The sequence below is a fragment of the Microcaecilia unicolor genome, chromosome 2 (genome assembly GCF_901765095.1).
Source record: "Microcaecilia unicolor chromosome 2, aMicUni1.1, whole genome shotgun sequence".
Lineage (NCBI taxonomy): Eukaryota > Metazoa > Chordata > Amphibia > Gymnophiona > Siphonopidae > Microcaecilia > Microcaecilia unicolor.
This window is the reverse complement of record NC_044032.1, coordinates 47,758,966-47,773,624: the sequence shown is the minus strand read 5'-3', so window position 1 is coordinate 47,773,624 and position 14,659 is coordinate 47,758,966. Positions and strand designations below refer to the sequence as shown.

At 42.3% G+C, this 14,659-nt stretch overlaps 1 protein-coding gene across 4 annotated transcripts in view; it reads left to right on the top strand.

The window, feature by feature from the left end:
- The window catches only part of ZBTB7C (zinc finger and BTB domain containing 7C), a 490,191-nt gene that overhangs the window by 391,930 nt on the left and 83,602 nt on the right, over positions 1-14,659 (top strand). The window contains exon 1 of one of the 4 annotated variants that reach the window (XM_030192923.1): positions 4,478-4,899. The exons of the other annotated variants lie outside the window; for them this stretch is intronic. The gene's annotated coding sequence lies outside the window, so the exon portion shown is untranslated. Of the gene's footprint in view, positions 1-4,477; positions 4,900-14,659 lie in introns of those variants that run through there. 4 annotated transcript variants of the gene reach the window in all.

The following is a 14,659-nucleotide window of genomic DNA, read 5'->3' as shown; positions in this document are numbered from 1 at the left end:
TATTTCCTCGTTAGTCAATAACAAATCATGTATAACGATCTCTACTATGGAAACTTTTAATGTGGTGTAACTTAATTTTTAGGAGGAAAAGCCTCAAACACAGATAGACTTTCCTTTGTTGAATCCAACCTAAGGGAGCACTACCCAATCATCACTGGCTAAAAAACCTCCTCTAATTGTTGATGTGACCCTCAACTAATTCAATTTCATATAATGATATTGTGAGGATCACTTATCTTTTTTGCCGTTTTATGCTGTTCAGTCTTCTTAACCCTGTCCACGGCCCGACTTCGGCCCAAGTTTCGCCTCCTGCATCAGGGTCCGTGGGATTTTCTCGACTGTTGTATTTGACGCAAGAAAGAGAACGAAGCGTAAAAATATGGCCTTAGTGTGTGGGAATGACTCAAGTAAGGATGCACTAGGGCCACTTTTTTTCACAGTTTGGTAAAAGGGCCCCTTAGCTTATAAAGTATCCAATCACTTGCATTTTTGAGGTATCCAACTGTGTAGATCATCACTGGTGGCATCCTAAAAAAAAGAGCAAAATCCCAACAAGAGCTTCATCAGGGGAATATACACATATATTCTATAAAGGGAAAGGCTGGCCACCTGCGACCAAGACGCAGCATGAAGATGGTCAGGTAAGAGTGCTCTGTGCTATCCTCCACTGTGCACCTGTGAGATATGTGCGGCTTTATAAAAGAGGCCCAAAGTTATTCAAAGTTGTTTTCTATCTTTTAACCAGTTTTTAATGCACGATAGGACATTACCTCCTATCCTATGACTTTCTCATTTCCTCAGGAGTCTTTCATGAGGTACTTTGTCAAATTCCTTTTGAAACTCCTGATACACAATACTGGTATTTATTTTCTGGTGTATGGAGGTGGGGAGGTTACTCTTGAAAAGAGTCTCTGGTGCCTTTTCCCAGAGCAGCAGCATCTCTCACACATCCTAAATTTGTGTAAGGTGGCAAAGCTCCTAGTGCAGTATGAAAAGGAAATCTGAGAGTCTCTGTCCCCATGTCTCTTCCTGAGTAATATATGCAGAAGATAAAGCAGCAGTGGAAAAAGTATCTTAACAGGTAGAACATGAACCACTTCTGAGGGTGCCATCACAGCTGGGCACAGAGTGAAGATGCGTGCACAAATAAATTGTTTCAGTTGCCATTAACTAGAAATTTATTCATTATTGCAGTTAACTGGCAATAATTGGGATTTGCATGCACATCTGCCTGCATGCTATTCTATAAGACCGCGCTCCTAAATCCCCTAGTGCACTACTCAAAAGGGGGCGTGGTCAAGCAAGGGGCAGAGGCATTCTGAAAAGTTGCACACGGTTTTATAGAATAGCGCCATTTCCGCACCCAAATGCAATTACTTGAGCGCTGGCATTTATACAAGGTTTCAGCTGGCATAAATACCGGTGCCCAACCTTGGGTATGTGAATCAGCTGTAAGCATTGTTCTATAAGAACATAAGAGTAGCCATACTGGGTCAGACCAATGGTCCATCTAGCCCAGTATCCTTTTTCCAAACAGTGGCTAAGCCAAGTCACAAGTATCTGGCAGAAACCTAATTACTAGCAACATTCCATGCTACCAATCCCAGGGAAGCAGTTGCTTCACATGTCTTTCTCAATAGCAAACTATGGACTTTTCCTCCAGGAACTTGTCCAAACCTTTTTTAAACCTAGATACGCTAACCGCTGTTACCACAACCTCCGGAAAAGAGTTCCAAAGCTTAGCTATTTGTTGAGTGAAAAAAAATGTCCTCCTATTTGTTTTAAAAGTATTTCCATGTAACTTCCTTGAGTGTCCTCTAGTCTTTGTACTTTTAGAATGAGTAAAAAATGATTTACTTCTACTCATGCTACACCACTCAGGATTTTGTAGACCTCAGCATTCAACCCAGAGCATCCTTTCTGGAATAGCGCTTAAGCGCCAACTTTTTCCAGGGTCAGTTTTTTAGCACTATTTATATTGTTTCTGGAGATGAAGACCAAGTAGCTTCTGGGGTGCAAGGTACAGAGAGTATTTATGCTTACTATCCTAATATAGTGTTTCTCATTCTTCTCATGGATTCTTCTCAGGATTTCCACAATAAATTTGCATATTGGATATGTATTGTATGCAAATCTACTTCACACATATTCATTGTGAAAATCCTGGAAACCTGACTGGCTAGGTGTCCTGCGAGAGAGGGATTGAGAAGCATCATGCTAGTGGCAAGGAGACCAAGCGTGCATTACCCGGGGGGGGGGGGGGGAAGAAGGCCAGTTATAAAAAATTGATTCGAGGGGGGGGGGGGTGTTAAGCTAGCTCTTTCCTTTTTATACTTTTCCTTTAGAATATTGGCCCTGAAGAAGACGAAGATAGGGAAAATACATGAGGATGACAAAAATGATTTTGTGTGGCTCAGCTAATACAAACAGCTGATCAGTGGGTAGTATTGGCAAAGCTCTGCTTTTCAGCCACCTGTACTGGTATTAGAGTCCTCTCCGACCAGAATTACCTCAAATGCTTTTACAGTGTTATTTATAATGTATCATTAGTATGCATAGCACGATATAGTTACATAAAGCTTATGAGCCCTTTGGTTTAAAATCTAAATTGGGAAATATTAAAGAGAGTAGGGAGGTTGATCTTTGGAGAAGGCTGGAAGGAGTCGCACAGTGAAATCTGAAAATGCAATATCACTCTGTGTTTCTCATTTCAGAGTTGGGTAATACTTCTGTTTCCTTCCCCAAATTTTCTCAATCCCTCTCCTCTAATCAGATCCACCCCCTGTTCCTTACTCTCCACCATCCCCCAATCCTTTTTTCCTTAGCAACTATTTCCAACTTTGAAAACAAGTCCCAGTGCTGTAATCCAATCTGAACTGAACTTAACTGATCAAGCACCGTCATTCAGATCTAGTAATAGGGATATTGAGTTGATCCAGTATAAAGACATCACCTAAAACTTTTATTGACCCTTATTTCTGTACTAGAGCCAGGGCCGCTTTTACCAATGAGCAAAGGAAGCAGCTGCCCCGGGCCCCTGCATATAAGGGGGCCCAGCCAACCAACCAGTTGCCCATTGGTAAATTCATCCTTGAGTCCGGTATCTCTCTCTCCCTTCTCAGCCCTCCACTCTCTCCCATCTCCAGGGTCCTCCGTAGTAATTCAGCACTGGTTATTAACACAGTCAACCTTCTGCTGTCACCAGGGGCCTCTTTTCTGGCATTTCCCACCTACTCTAATGCAATTTCCTGTTTTCAGTGTAGGCGGGATGCACCTGAAGAGAAGCCAGGATGCCAGCAAGAGTCTGACATTGCTGGTGCCGAAGTACTATGGAGGACCCTGGAGATGGGAGAGAGAGGATGGAAGGAAGAGGGAGAGATACAGGACTCGTATGGTGTGGGGGAGGAGTGCAGAGAAAGGAGTAAGACACTGGACTGGAAGAGGGAAAGAAATGGGAAGAGATGCCAGACCGTGGGAGCAGGCCGGGGATATATGTGGCCCTGAGGTGGAGTAGAGAGCATTGAAAGAGACGGGGGGAAGATGAACATGGGGAGAGATAGGAACTAGAAAAGAAATTCTGGGCAGGGAGGGACAGGGACGCAGAGGATCAATAGTAGACTGGGGTAAAGTAGGGACAGTGAAACGCAAAGAGGCAGAGCTGGAAAAGGGTCAGATAAGGACACAGAGGGACACTATTGGAAAGGGGGAGGGGAGATAGATATATAGGCACAGTGTTGAAAAGGGGGGCCATAGGGATATAACGACAATGCTGGAAAAGGGGGGAAATGGGGATACAGGGAACAATGCTGGAAAAGACGGAGATAGGAATATAAAGGAACAATGCTAGAAAGGGAGGGGAGATGGCAGACACTGGGGGAAATGCTAGAAAAGGGGGACGATGAGGATACTGGGGGATAATGCTGAAAAGGGAGAAGCTGGGGACACTGGGGGATAATGCTGGAAAACAAGGGAGATGGGGACATCAGGAGGGCTGATGCTGGAAAAGAGGGGAGATGGGGACATCAGAATGGCAGATTTCAGAAAAGAGAACAGTCTCATGCTGTCCATCTTCCAGACCCTGATGGCATGCTTTAATTTTGTTGTTTAAATCTGGTAAGTGCTGTCGAAATGCTCACTAGCAGAAAATGAAGTTGACTTGTTGAATAAAATATAGAAACCTCACTGGAATTCCTTTTTTTTGTATTTGTCCCTTGTCAAATGCCTTTCTTAAGTCTGTGGCATAATTCACTGTGCAGTTTGCAAACCTGTAAGCAGAAGCAGGAAGCAAGCAAAGAAAGATTTTTTTTTTTAAACTACAATTTGCACAGCAGTGATCATAAGGGGCAAGGCCTGGGTTTGGCTGTGGTTTTATGAATATAGTCTAGGGTGTGGTCAGGGCAGGTTGGTTAACAATCAGAGTCTTGGCTAGGATCCTACTTGCTGAAAGAAGACACAATAGTCAGTCTTTACCTTCAGATCTGATGTGTTGATGTTGTTGGGTGGGGGGAGATTTAGCACTGCCATTGCTTCTAGGTGGTGCAGCAGGCCTGTGAGCCAAAAATCCGCCCCTTTGGAATGCTGTCAAACCTTAGGGGACTGGGTGTCTCAGTGGATTCATTCCCTGGCTCTCAGATCTCAGACGTGGACTGGAAAGAAAGTCAGACCTCAACACAGACTGGAAGGAGCTACAGCAATTTCACCTGCTGGGAAGATCATTTTCTATCTGCTGTGGAGTTACAGTACATTATTTTATGGGCCAGCTTGGGTGCAGGTTTCTGCTTGGCTTACCTTGGTTCAGAATACAAAGCATCCTCGTTTCCTCCTCCAGAAATCACTGGGAGCAAGGAGGCCCTGATCCAGCCATCTCCTGTCAGGACTGGCAGGGAAGATGTGGTAAAGGTAGGGTTCTTCTATCTGAAAGAATACTGTCAGTGAGAATGCCAGTATTGATCTTTGAACAGTGCACATAAATGGGTACATGTCATTTGAAAATGTATACCTTACTTACGTTTTATAGTGTAAGAAAACAGATACTAAAAGTCAGAGTTCTATCCTACAAGCACTGACCATTTCTTTTTCCATTTGTGCTGGTCCTACAAAACACAATATTACAGACGCTATAAGATATTTACTAGCCTAATATAAATCAAGACATTATAGGAGCTATGATATATTTTCAGGGCCAATATAACAATAAAAGATATGTTAAATATATCTTATATTGGTTTGAAAAAATGTTACCACATGTTAGTTTCATGGTCTTGAAAGTCATTCTCTCATAGGCAGACCTTTTACCGAAAGGTATATTTAAAAAAAAATGTTTTATATTTACTTATAGAATATGTGAAATCTGATTTTAATTGCAACTACAGAGACAGCTTAAGAAGTGATCCATGAAACAACACATGTATAAAAAACCTTTATATTAACCTACAAGAAGAACAACAGAGACTCAGAGGACAAAGTACATAAAATATTGAGCAATATATATGAAGAGAAAGAGAGACAGACAGACAGACAGACAGATACACACACACACATACTCAGGTACCTTTCAGTTAGCTTGTAGCACTGTGTATTTATGGAATGCAAAGCACTACAAGGCAAGATATGAATTATATCTGCATGCACGTCCTCAGATTTCTTTGGTAATTTTGCATTTCATTCACAAATTAAATTTACGTAGTGACCAGCACATGATAAGGGAGAAAAAAAAAACCCCCAAGAAAATGTTTCTTGCCATTTTGAAAATGCAGTCAAGCACAGGAATTACATTACATTGCATTTCGGCTTTTGACCCACTAACACCTAAGCGGCTTACAAACATTTTAAGGGGGGGGGGGTGTGAAAATCAGGACATTCCTCTGAGAGCGTCACTGGATACAAGATGCACAAAAGTCCTCGTTAGAGCCGTTCCGTACCGAATTCCATAACGAATCGGTACGGAATGGCTATGCACGAAGAAAAGGGAATGCAAATTCACTTGCATTCACGAACCCTTCGTTAAAACCGTCGGTAATCGGCCCGTAAAGCTCCTGACGAGTGTTTTTGCCCCCTCCCGATCCTTTTTTTTTTTTTTTTACATTTGCCGGGGCTGCCTAAAGTTATGATTTTTTAATGCAGGGGGGAGCGGGGAGCAGCGGTGACCTCTGGTGGGGCAAGGCCGTCCATAAAGGACGCTCCTGACGAGCGTTTTTGTCCCTCCGCGATTTTTTTTTTTTTACATTTTACTTTTTTAAGCCAGGCAGCCCTAACGAGAGGTACAGACCTCTCGTTAGCTTTCCCGGAGTTTTCCAGCCTTAGGGCAAGCGGTAAACTTTGGTGCATCTCATTTCAATAGGGTTTCTACACAATTTGCTCATCTGCATTCCGTTTTCGTTTGTTGCTACCGTTGTCAGAATTTGGGCTTTAATACATGTCAGGGTTAAAAACTTGTTCGTTAAAGGCTCGTTTAGTTTAGTGCATCTTGCCCTGGGGTTGCTTGGGGAGAGGCAGAATTGTGGTTGTGGTACCTATTTCCTAGATAAGACAGGTTTTGTTTGCTTGCTTGTTTGAAGAGACACCTGAGGTATGATTGTGAGGGGGGAAACGATTATAGCACATATTTTCTGAATAAAAGAGCTTTTCTCCTTTTTCGAAACACGAGGGAAGATTGTGAAGGAGAAAACGATCCGGCAATGTCTTTCCACAGTCTGGCTATAATGGGCATCTCAGAGTTTAGTGCCAGCTGATTTCTAGCGCGAGCTAAAAACACTAGCGCACATTAGTAGAAGACCCCCCCCCCCCCCCCCGGCGTGGTGATAAAAATGTATTGTCTTTGTATTTAATCTGAGGGCTCAAATTAAATCATTTTGGCAAAATTCCTGCAGTTCTTTTGGTTGTTGTTGTTGTTGTTGTTGCATAAACTGTTTGCAAAGCTGATTTGCTGATGGGTTTGTGGCATTTCCTAGTGCTTACTGAATTAAGGGCTAATCTTTGTTACATAGAAAGTGGAAACGATAAATTCAGAGTTAAGAAAAGAGTGTACATGGTGATCAGGTGTCTGACAGCATTGCTGGAACAAATACTTGAATGAACTTTATATTATTAATTATTATTTTTTTATTTGATGCATTTGTATCCCACATTTTCCCACCTTTTTGCAGGCTCAACGTGGCTTACAATACATCATGAATAGTGGAAATATTCAAGACAGTATACATTTAGTGTAACAGAAGGATCTTGGTAACTTGATAATGATGAGACATGATAGTCGTTTGGCAAGCAAGTGTTATAGACAGTTCTGGATATATGTATAGGAGTTCACATTTGTTGATGTTTGTGGTATGCCTTGTGAAAGAGATGGGTCTTCAGTAGTTTGCGGAAGTTAGTTAGTTCGTAGATCGTTCTTAAGTTGCGCGGCAGCGCGTTCCAGAATTGTGTGCTCAGGAAGGGAAAGGTTGACGCATGTGTTAATTTGTATTTTAGACCTTTACAGTTGGGGAAGTGAACTTTATCCAGAGGTTTCACTAACCTGTATTATTAGTAGCCTGGTCCCATTGCACAAATTAGGGCCTATGATAAAATAACATACACCTAACACAGTTTAAAATGGCATACCTGCAGGATACACTATGGTAAGTGTCAAATGTATGTATTTATTTGTTGCATTTGTATCTCACATTTTCCCACCTATTTGCAGGCTCAATGTGGCTTACATAGTACCATGGTAGTGATCACCAATTCCGGTAGGAGAAATACAGAGTGGTTTAGTGTTAATCTTCATAGATGATAGAGTATTTTAAGTAATCAGGAAAGAGAGGAGAGAGAGTTCAATTTTGTCCAGTTCATTGTAGGTGTTTCGATTGTTTTGTAGAGTTCAGGAGTTTAGGTTGGTTCTTTCTGGTATGCCTTTGTGAACAGGTAAGTTTTTAACGATTTCCAGAAGTTTGTTAGGTTGTGCATTCTTTTCGTAACGTTTGGAAGTGCATTCCATAATTGCGTGCTTATGTAAGAGAAGCTGGCTGCATACGTTTTTTTATATTTTAGTCCTTTGCAGCTTGGGAAGTGAAGATTTAGGTAGGAGCATGCTGATTTTTCTGTGTTCCTGGTTGGGAGGTCTACAATGTCTGCCATGTAGGCTGGTGCCTCTCCATGAATAATTTTATGAACTAGGGTGCAGATCTTGAACGCAATTCGCTCTTTGATTGGGAGCCAATGTAGTTTTTCTCGTAAGGGCTTGGCACTATCATATTTTGTTCTTCCGAATATGCGCTAACTGTGCATTAAAAAATATTTTTTATTTAAGGGGGCATGTCTGGAGGGCAGAGAGTGGACACTACACTAATAATGGAGTGGCTAGAAAGGGAAAGGGAAATGGGACTTGATATACCACATTTCTGTGGTTTTTGCAACCACATTCAAAGTGGTTACATAAGAACATAAGTATTGCCACACTGGAACAGACCAAAGGTCCATCAAGCCCAGCATCCTGTTTCTAACAGTGGCCAATCCAGATCACAAGATCCCAAAAAGTTCAATACATTTTATGCTGCTTATCCCAGAAATAGCAGTGGATTTTCCCCAAGTCAATTTAATAATGTTCTATGGACTTTTCCTTTAGGAAGCCGTCCAGACCTTTTGTAAACCCCGCTAAGCTAACCGCCTTTACCACATTCTCTGGCAACGAATTCCAGAGTTTAATTACACGTTCAGTGAAGAAAACTTTTCTCCAATTTGTATTAAATTTACTACTGTGTAGCTTCATCACATGCCCCCTAATCCTAGTATTTTTGGAAAGAGTAAACAAATGATTCATGACTATCAGTTCCACTCCACTCATTATGCTATAGACCTCTACAAAGAAGTACCTCACCCTTATATTATACAATTCCCTTGGATTTTTGCAACCCAAGTGCCTGACCCTTCATTTTTTAGCACTGAATCTTAGTTGTCAATTTCTGGACCATTCTTCAAGCTTCACTAGATCCCTCTTCATGCTATCCACACCTTCTGGGGTGTCTACCCTATTACAGAGTTTGGCATCATCCACAAAGAGACAAACCTTACCAGACAATCCTTCTGCAATATCACTCACAAAGATGTTAAAACCACTGAGGTCAGACTAACAGGCCTGTAATTCTCAACCTCCTCCTTACTTCTGCAGTTGTCCTCTAGTCCTCCTGGACCACTCTAGTCTCTAAGAAAGCAACGAAAAGGTCAGACAATGCAGCTCCCAGAACTTCGAGTTCCTTGAGTACCCTGAATGTATCCATCAGGCACCATCGCTTTGATAAAAAGAGAGGATGACAAAATTCTAATATATCGAACCTTCCTCATTGAAGGAAAAGTCAATAAGAGCTGGCCATGCAAACAATATGGTTTGCCACCTAAAAATACATTCATTACAGCTGCCATATAAGGTGGTGCCTCACCCCACAATATCCTAAAAACTGTAATCCCTAACTTAAAATAAATAAATAAATACTATCAGTTATGCGTATCACTTGGCACACATATGCATGGCCATTCACACCTGCCATTGACATGGTGCAAAGGGTCATGCCTAGGTTTTGGTACATCAACGAGGGTAACAATTTTAGCGTGTTATAGAATTGGCACTAAGCATGCACCATTGTAGTGCCTCAATCGAAGCGCCAAGTTATAGAATTGCCTCCTTAGTATTCTTTTGATTATTGATAGCATACCATTAACTGTAAACTGCCCAAGTATAAAGCCTAGGAATACTTCTGGATTCTCAGATTCTAGTTATGGTTGCAATACCATTTTTGAATGATTTGACAGGTGAACCCCTGTCTTGGTTAGGCATTCTGATGGTGATTCTCAATCTGGCATTTATTATGACATTAGACTAATGTAGCAGTTTGTATTGGGGCTACCGAAAAAAACCCACGTGGAAACTCCAGTTAATACTGAACATAGTTGCCAGATTGTTATTTGCTTGTAAGCATTGTGACTACATCCGTCCTATGCTAAAAGAACCATATTAGGTCAAAGTACACAGAGACTAGGTAATGTGGAGGGGCATAATCGAACGGGGCTGGCCATCTAGGTGGCTGGCCCCGAAAAGTGGCATACCCGACCGCATTATTGCATACCCGACCGCGTTAGAGATGGCCACCATCGGTTTCCGGCGATAATGGAAACTAATGGCGGCCATCTCAAACCCGGCCAAATCCAATGCATTTGGTCGTGGGAGGAGCCAGCATTTGTAGTGCACTGGTCCCCCTCACATGCCAGGACACCAACCGGGCACCTTAGGGGGCACTGCAGTGGACTTCAGAAAAAGCTCCCAGGTACATAGCTCCCTTACCTTGTGTGCTGAGCCCCTCAACCCCCCCCCCAAACCCACTACCCACAACTGTGCACCACTGCCATAGCCCTTATGGGTGAAGGGGGCACCTAGATGTGGGTACAGTGGGTTTCTGGTGGGTTTTGGAGGGCTGCCATTTACCACCACAAGTGTAACAGGTAGGGGGGATGGGCCTGGGTCCACCTGCCTGACGTGCACTGCACCCACTAAAAACTGCTCCAGGGACCTGCATAGTACTGTCAGGGAGCTGGGTATGACATTTGAGGCTGGCATAGAGGCTGGCACAAAAATATTTAAAACATTTTTGGGGGGTGTGAGGGGGTTGGTGACCACTGGGGGAGTAAGGGGAGGTCATCCTTGATTCCCTCCGGTGGTCATCTGGTCAATTGGGGCACTTTTTTGAGGCTGGGTCCTAAAAATAAATGGACCAAGTGAAGTCGGCCAAGTGCTCGTCAGAGCCGGCCTTCTTTTTTCCATTATCGGCCGAAGCCGGCCATCTCATAACCACGCCTCCGCCCCACCTTCCGTACCCTGCCAACATGCCCCCTTTAACTTTGGCCGGCTCTGCAATGGAAAGCAGTTGAAGACGGCTTTCGATTATACCGATTTGGCCGGGTTTAAGAGGTGGCCGGCCATCTCCCAATTTGTGTCAGAAGATGGCCGGCTATCTCCTCTGAAAATAAGCAGGATAGATACTATACACAAAAATCATCAGTATTACCAGCAATTTAGATAATAAAAGCATAATATACTCATTTGGAGCATCCTGAGACCAACCTTGCTGCTGTATTTTGTGCTTCTTCTTGTACACGCAAAACAAAAGTAGGCCAACCCAAAAATAAAGAACTAACTTATTCAGTGGGGCAATATAAAACTTTGGACTGCCAACCCGAAGCTTTCAGGAGTAAGAGTCTCTCAATCTTTTAGTAAGGCACAGTTTTGGGGAAAAGAAGAGTTTTAATAATTGATCTAAGGTGAGGACACGTCAACAATGAAGAGTCTAAAAGGATTTTGATTTGATTTGGTGTACTGTATACCTAAAAGCTAAGCTTTTCTGAATTTATATATTTTCAGATTTTTGTGTTTAGAATATATGAATCAATCCAAAGTGCTCTTATCTGTGAGTCCCTCTTTCCTAATATCTTCCTTGATAATCTGCACTTTTCCTCCATCTATCCTATACAGGAGGGGAAAAAAAAACAAAACTTCCTTTCCTCTCACTTGCAGAGCTGCTGGCTCCTACAAGTTGCCATGTTTCTGTCTTCCTCCTGACTGGGAGAGGGAGGAGAAGGAACAGTTTCCCCGGCCCATGGCTCTTCTTTGCCTTGGACCTTAGTCCCAGTCCCTGGAACTTGAATAAAGCCTTGAGGGTAGGAATCGAGAAATAGGTCCAACCTTTGCTGCAGCTTCCCTGCTGCTGACTTCTTTCCTAGGAATGGCATGCAGTTCCAGCAATGGACTACTTTCCACACTGCCTCCAAGCTTTCTCCTGAGACACTAGTGTTTGAACCTACTGCATCACGCCTTGCTAACTGTTCTTTTGTGTTTCCTTGGTTTTAGAATTGTACACCACTGTGATCTGCAAGTTAGTTAATGGCAGATAACAAACCCAAATAAACTATAAACTACTATTCCATTGGGAAGAAAATTGGAGTTATCTGGTTTCAACGCAGTCATCTCCCCTTTGACAATAACATTCATGACATACAGAGTACTATTAAATCTGGGTTAGATTTGGTGGAAAAATGGGCTACAACTTTCAAATTGGAACTTAACAGAGGTAAAACTAAGAGCCCAGTTTACCAAGATGCGTTAGTGTTTCTAGCGCGCCTATACTTAGTGCGTGCGCTAACCATGTAGGCGTCTAAAAGGATATTGTAGGCACATACATGGTTAACGTGTTGAAAACGTTAACGCACCTATAACGCTGCTTAGTAAACAGGACCCTAAATTTCTAATCTTAACCAACCCTTTTTACTCTATTCCGAATAAACATTTTACTGTTGACCAGATCACATACCCACAACCACTAGAGCCAAACCTGTTGAGTTAGAGGTTGCTGAGGAAGGGTAGACTGGATGGGTCTTTTGGCCCTCATCTGCCATCATGTTTCTATGTTAGCTTTTCGAGGGTAATTGTATAACAGGGTGCCTGGTTTTAGAGGGCAAATAGGTGCTATTTTATAAAGACACGTGCGGTGCCTTGCAGGCTTATTTTCGAAAGAGAAGAACGCCCATCTTTTGACACAAATCGGAAGATGGGCGTCCTTCTCCCAGGATCGTCCAAATTGGTATAATCAAAAGCATAAGCAATAGTAAAACATGGTCTGTGGTAGCGTGGACGCATGAAATTGGTGCACGCTGGGCCATCTTTTAACATGGATGGGAAAAAGAGCTTTTTTTAATGGGGCAGTAAATGGTCCGTGCACTAAAATTAAAAAGTAGCGTGCGGCTATTTACTGCCTGAGCCTTTACCGCCACCCATTGACCTAGCGATAACGGCTCACGTGCTACTCGTGTGGTAATCAGGCAGCACGTGCCAATGTGCCTGTGCTGCCAGTTACCACCGGTAACGCCCCGTGGTAGAAAATAGAAAAATATTTTCTGCCTTTGGAAAGGGAGCGTGCCGACTTCGAAACTAATGCAGGGTACCTGCACTATCCCTGAGGTAGTATCGATTTGGCGCGCACTACCTGCGCATTAGCCCTACCACTGCTTAGTAAAAGGACTGTTAAAGTATTCCAAGTGCAAACAGTTTTTGCAAGGCTCATATTTAGACTCAGAAGAACAATCGCCGACGCGTGCTGACACTTTCGGTTTGGGTTTGGGCATGCGACCCAGAAGCTGCGCTTACCGCAAAACCTTGTGGGCATGCGTCCAAAATACTCCCTTCACATTTGCCATAGGGTTTCCATATATAAAATCTGTGTATAATTGACTAACTGCATTCTGTGGTATTACACTTATGATAGAAGCCACACGGTCAGACATCTTTCATGTGGCTCTACCACGAGCCTATGTACATCGACCCCTCTGTTAGAAAACTCGATTCTCTGCAAAATTGTGAGGTGTGCAGAACACGATGTCAGGTACACTGTTTTTGTAGGGGGAAAACTAAGGATTCCATAAGCTAGTTCACATATCTTAATGCAGCATGACAAAAATAAAGAGCTTTAGGCTAAATATCAGTTCAGAAATTGTGTAGTGTTGAGGTACTAGAGTGTAATTCTGACATATTTTTTCTCTGAGATGTTTTATTAATCGCCTGGTTCATATTTACTCTGTCCTTGTCAGTTTTCCATGTGAATTGTGAAATATGAACAGTGTCATCCAGACGGTAGAATGCTGGGAAAATCAACCGTCCAGTTTTGAAAAGAAAAAGGAAGAAAGGTCTGCTGTTAAAAAAAAAAAAAAAAATAGAGACATTGAGAGGCCTGGCTTCTGCAAAAAGTGACATGCAGATATAGGTGGTCCTGAAACAGCTGTTCTGCTCTCTTTAGAAATTTCTCTTTTTCCCATGGCCTTGGCTCTTCCTGCTCCCACACGCTAACCATTTTTATAGGAACTGTTTGGGTGTGGGTCTGTGGGTGGATGAGGTGGGGAGAGATAACAGCAAGGTCACCACCCAGTTATTGATCTTCAGTGGGTAGGAGGAAGCTGGCACAGCATGAGAAATCCCACTGCTTAGCAAAGTGAAAAACACACCAAGACTAACTCTCCCTTGAAAAAAATATTCAGAGATCAAAATGCAACGAGAGAAGAGTTTCTTCCATCTTAAAAACTTGTCAAGATATCTAACCATAGTAAAAAAAGATTCACAAACACAATAACCTGTCAGTTTCAAGGTTGATGAGATGATTTTTTTTAATGCTGTTTGAGAATTTACTTTTTCTGTTCCTTTATTTTCATGTAAAGTTTGCTTTTGGTAGTTCTAGGCTGCTTGGAGGGAAATGTGGCATATTTATAATTAACCTTGCTGTAATGCTGATCACAAAATAATCTCAACTGCTCAAAATTCTTATCAGGGTCCTGATCATTTTTTGATCAGTTGAGTTTATTTCCTGATCAGTGTTCCAGCAAGGATATTTAATCATTAAGCTCTAATCGTATGGTTTAAAAAGGATTGCATTTTTGAAAATAGAAAAATATATAAAATCTGTGTAATATTTAAAAAACGGAGGGTTTTGATCAATGAAAAAAATCAATAGTCAGAAACAGACAAGTTTTCAACAAGTGTCTTAAGGCTTCCGAGTTCTTTTCCTTCGCAGTTATCACTGTGATTAACTGCACATATGTTTTTCTTGACTGAGGGACCCTTTTACTAAGCCATGTAGGCGTCTACGTGCAT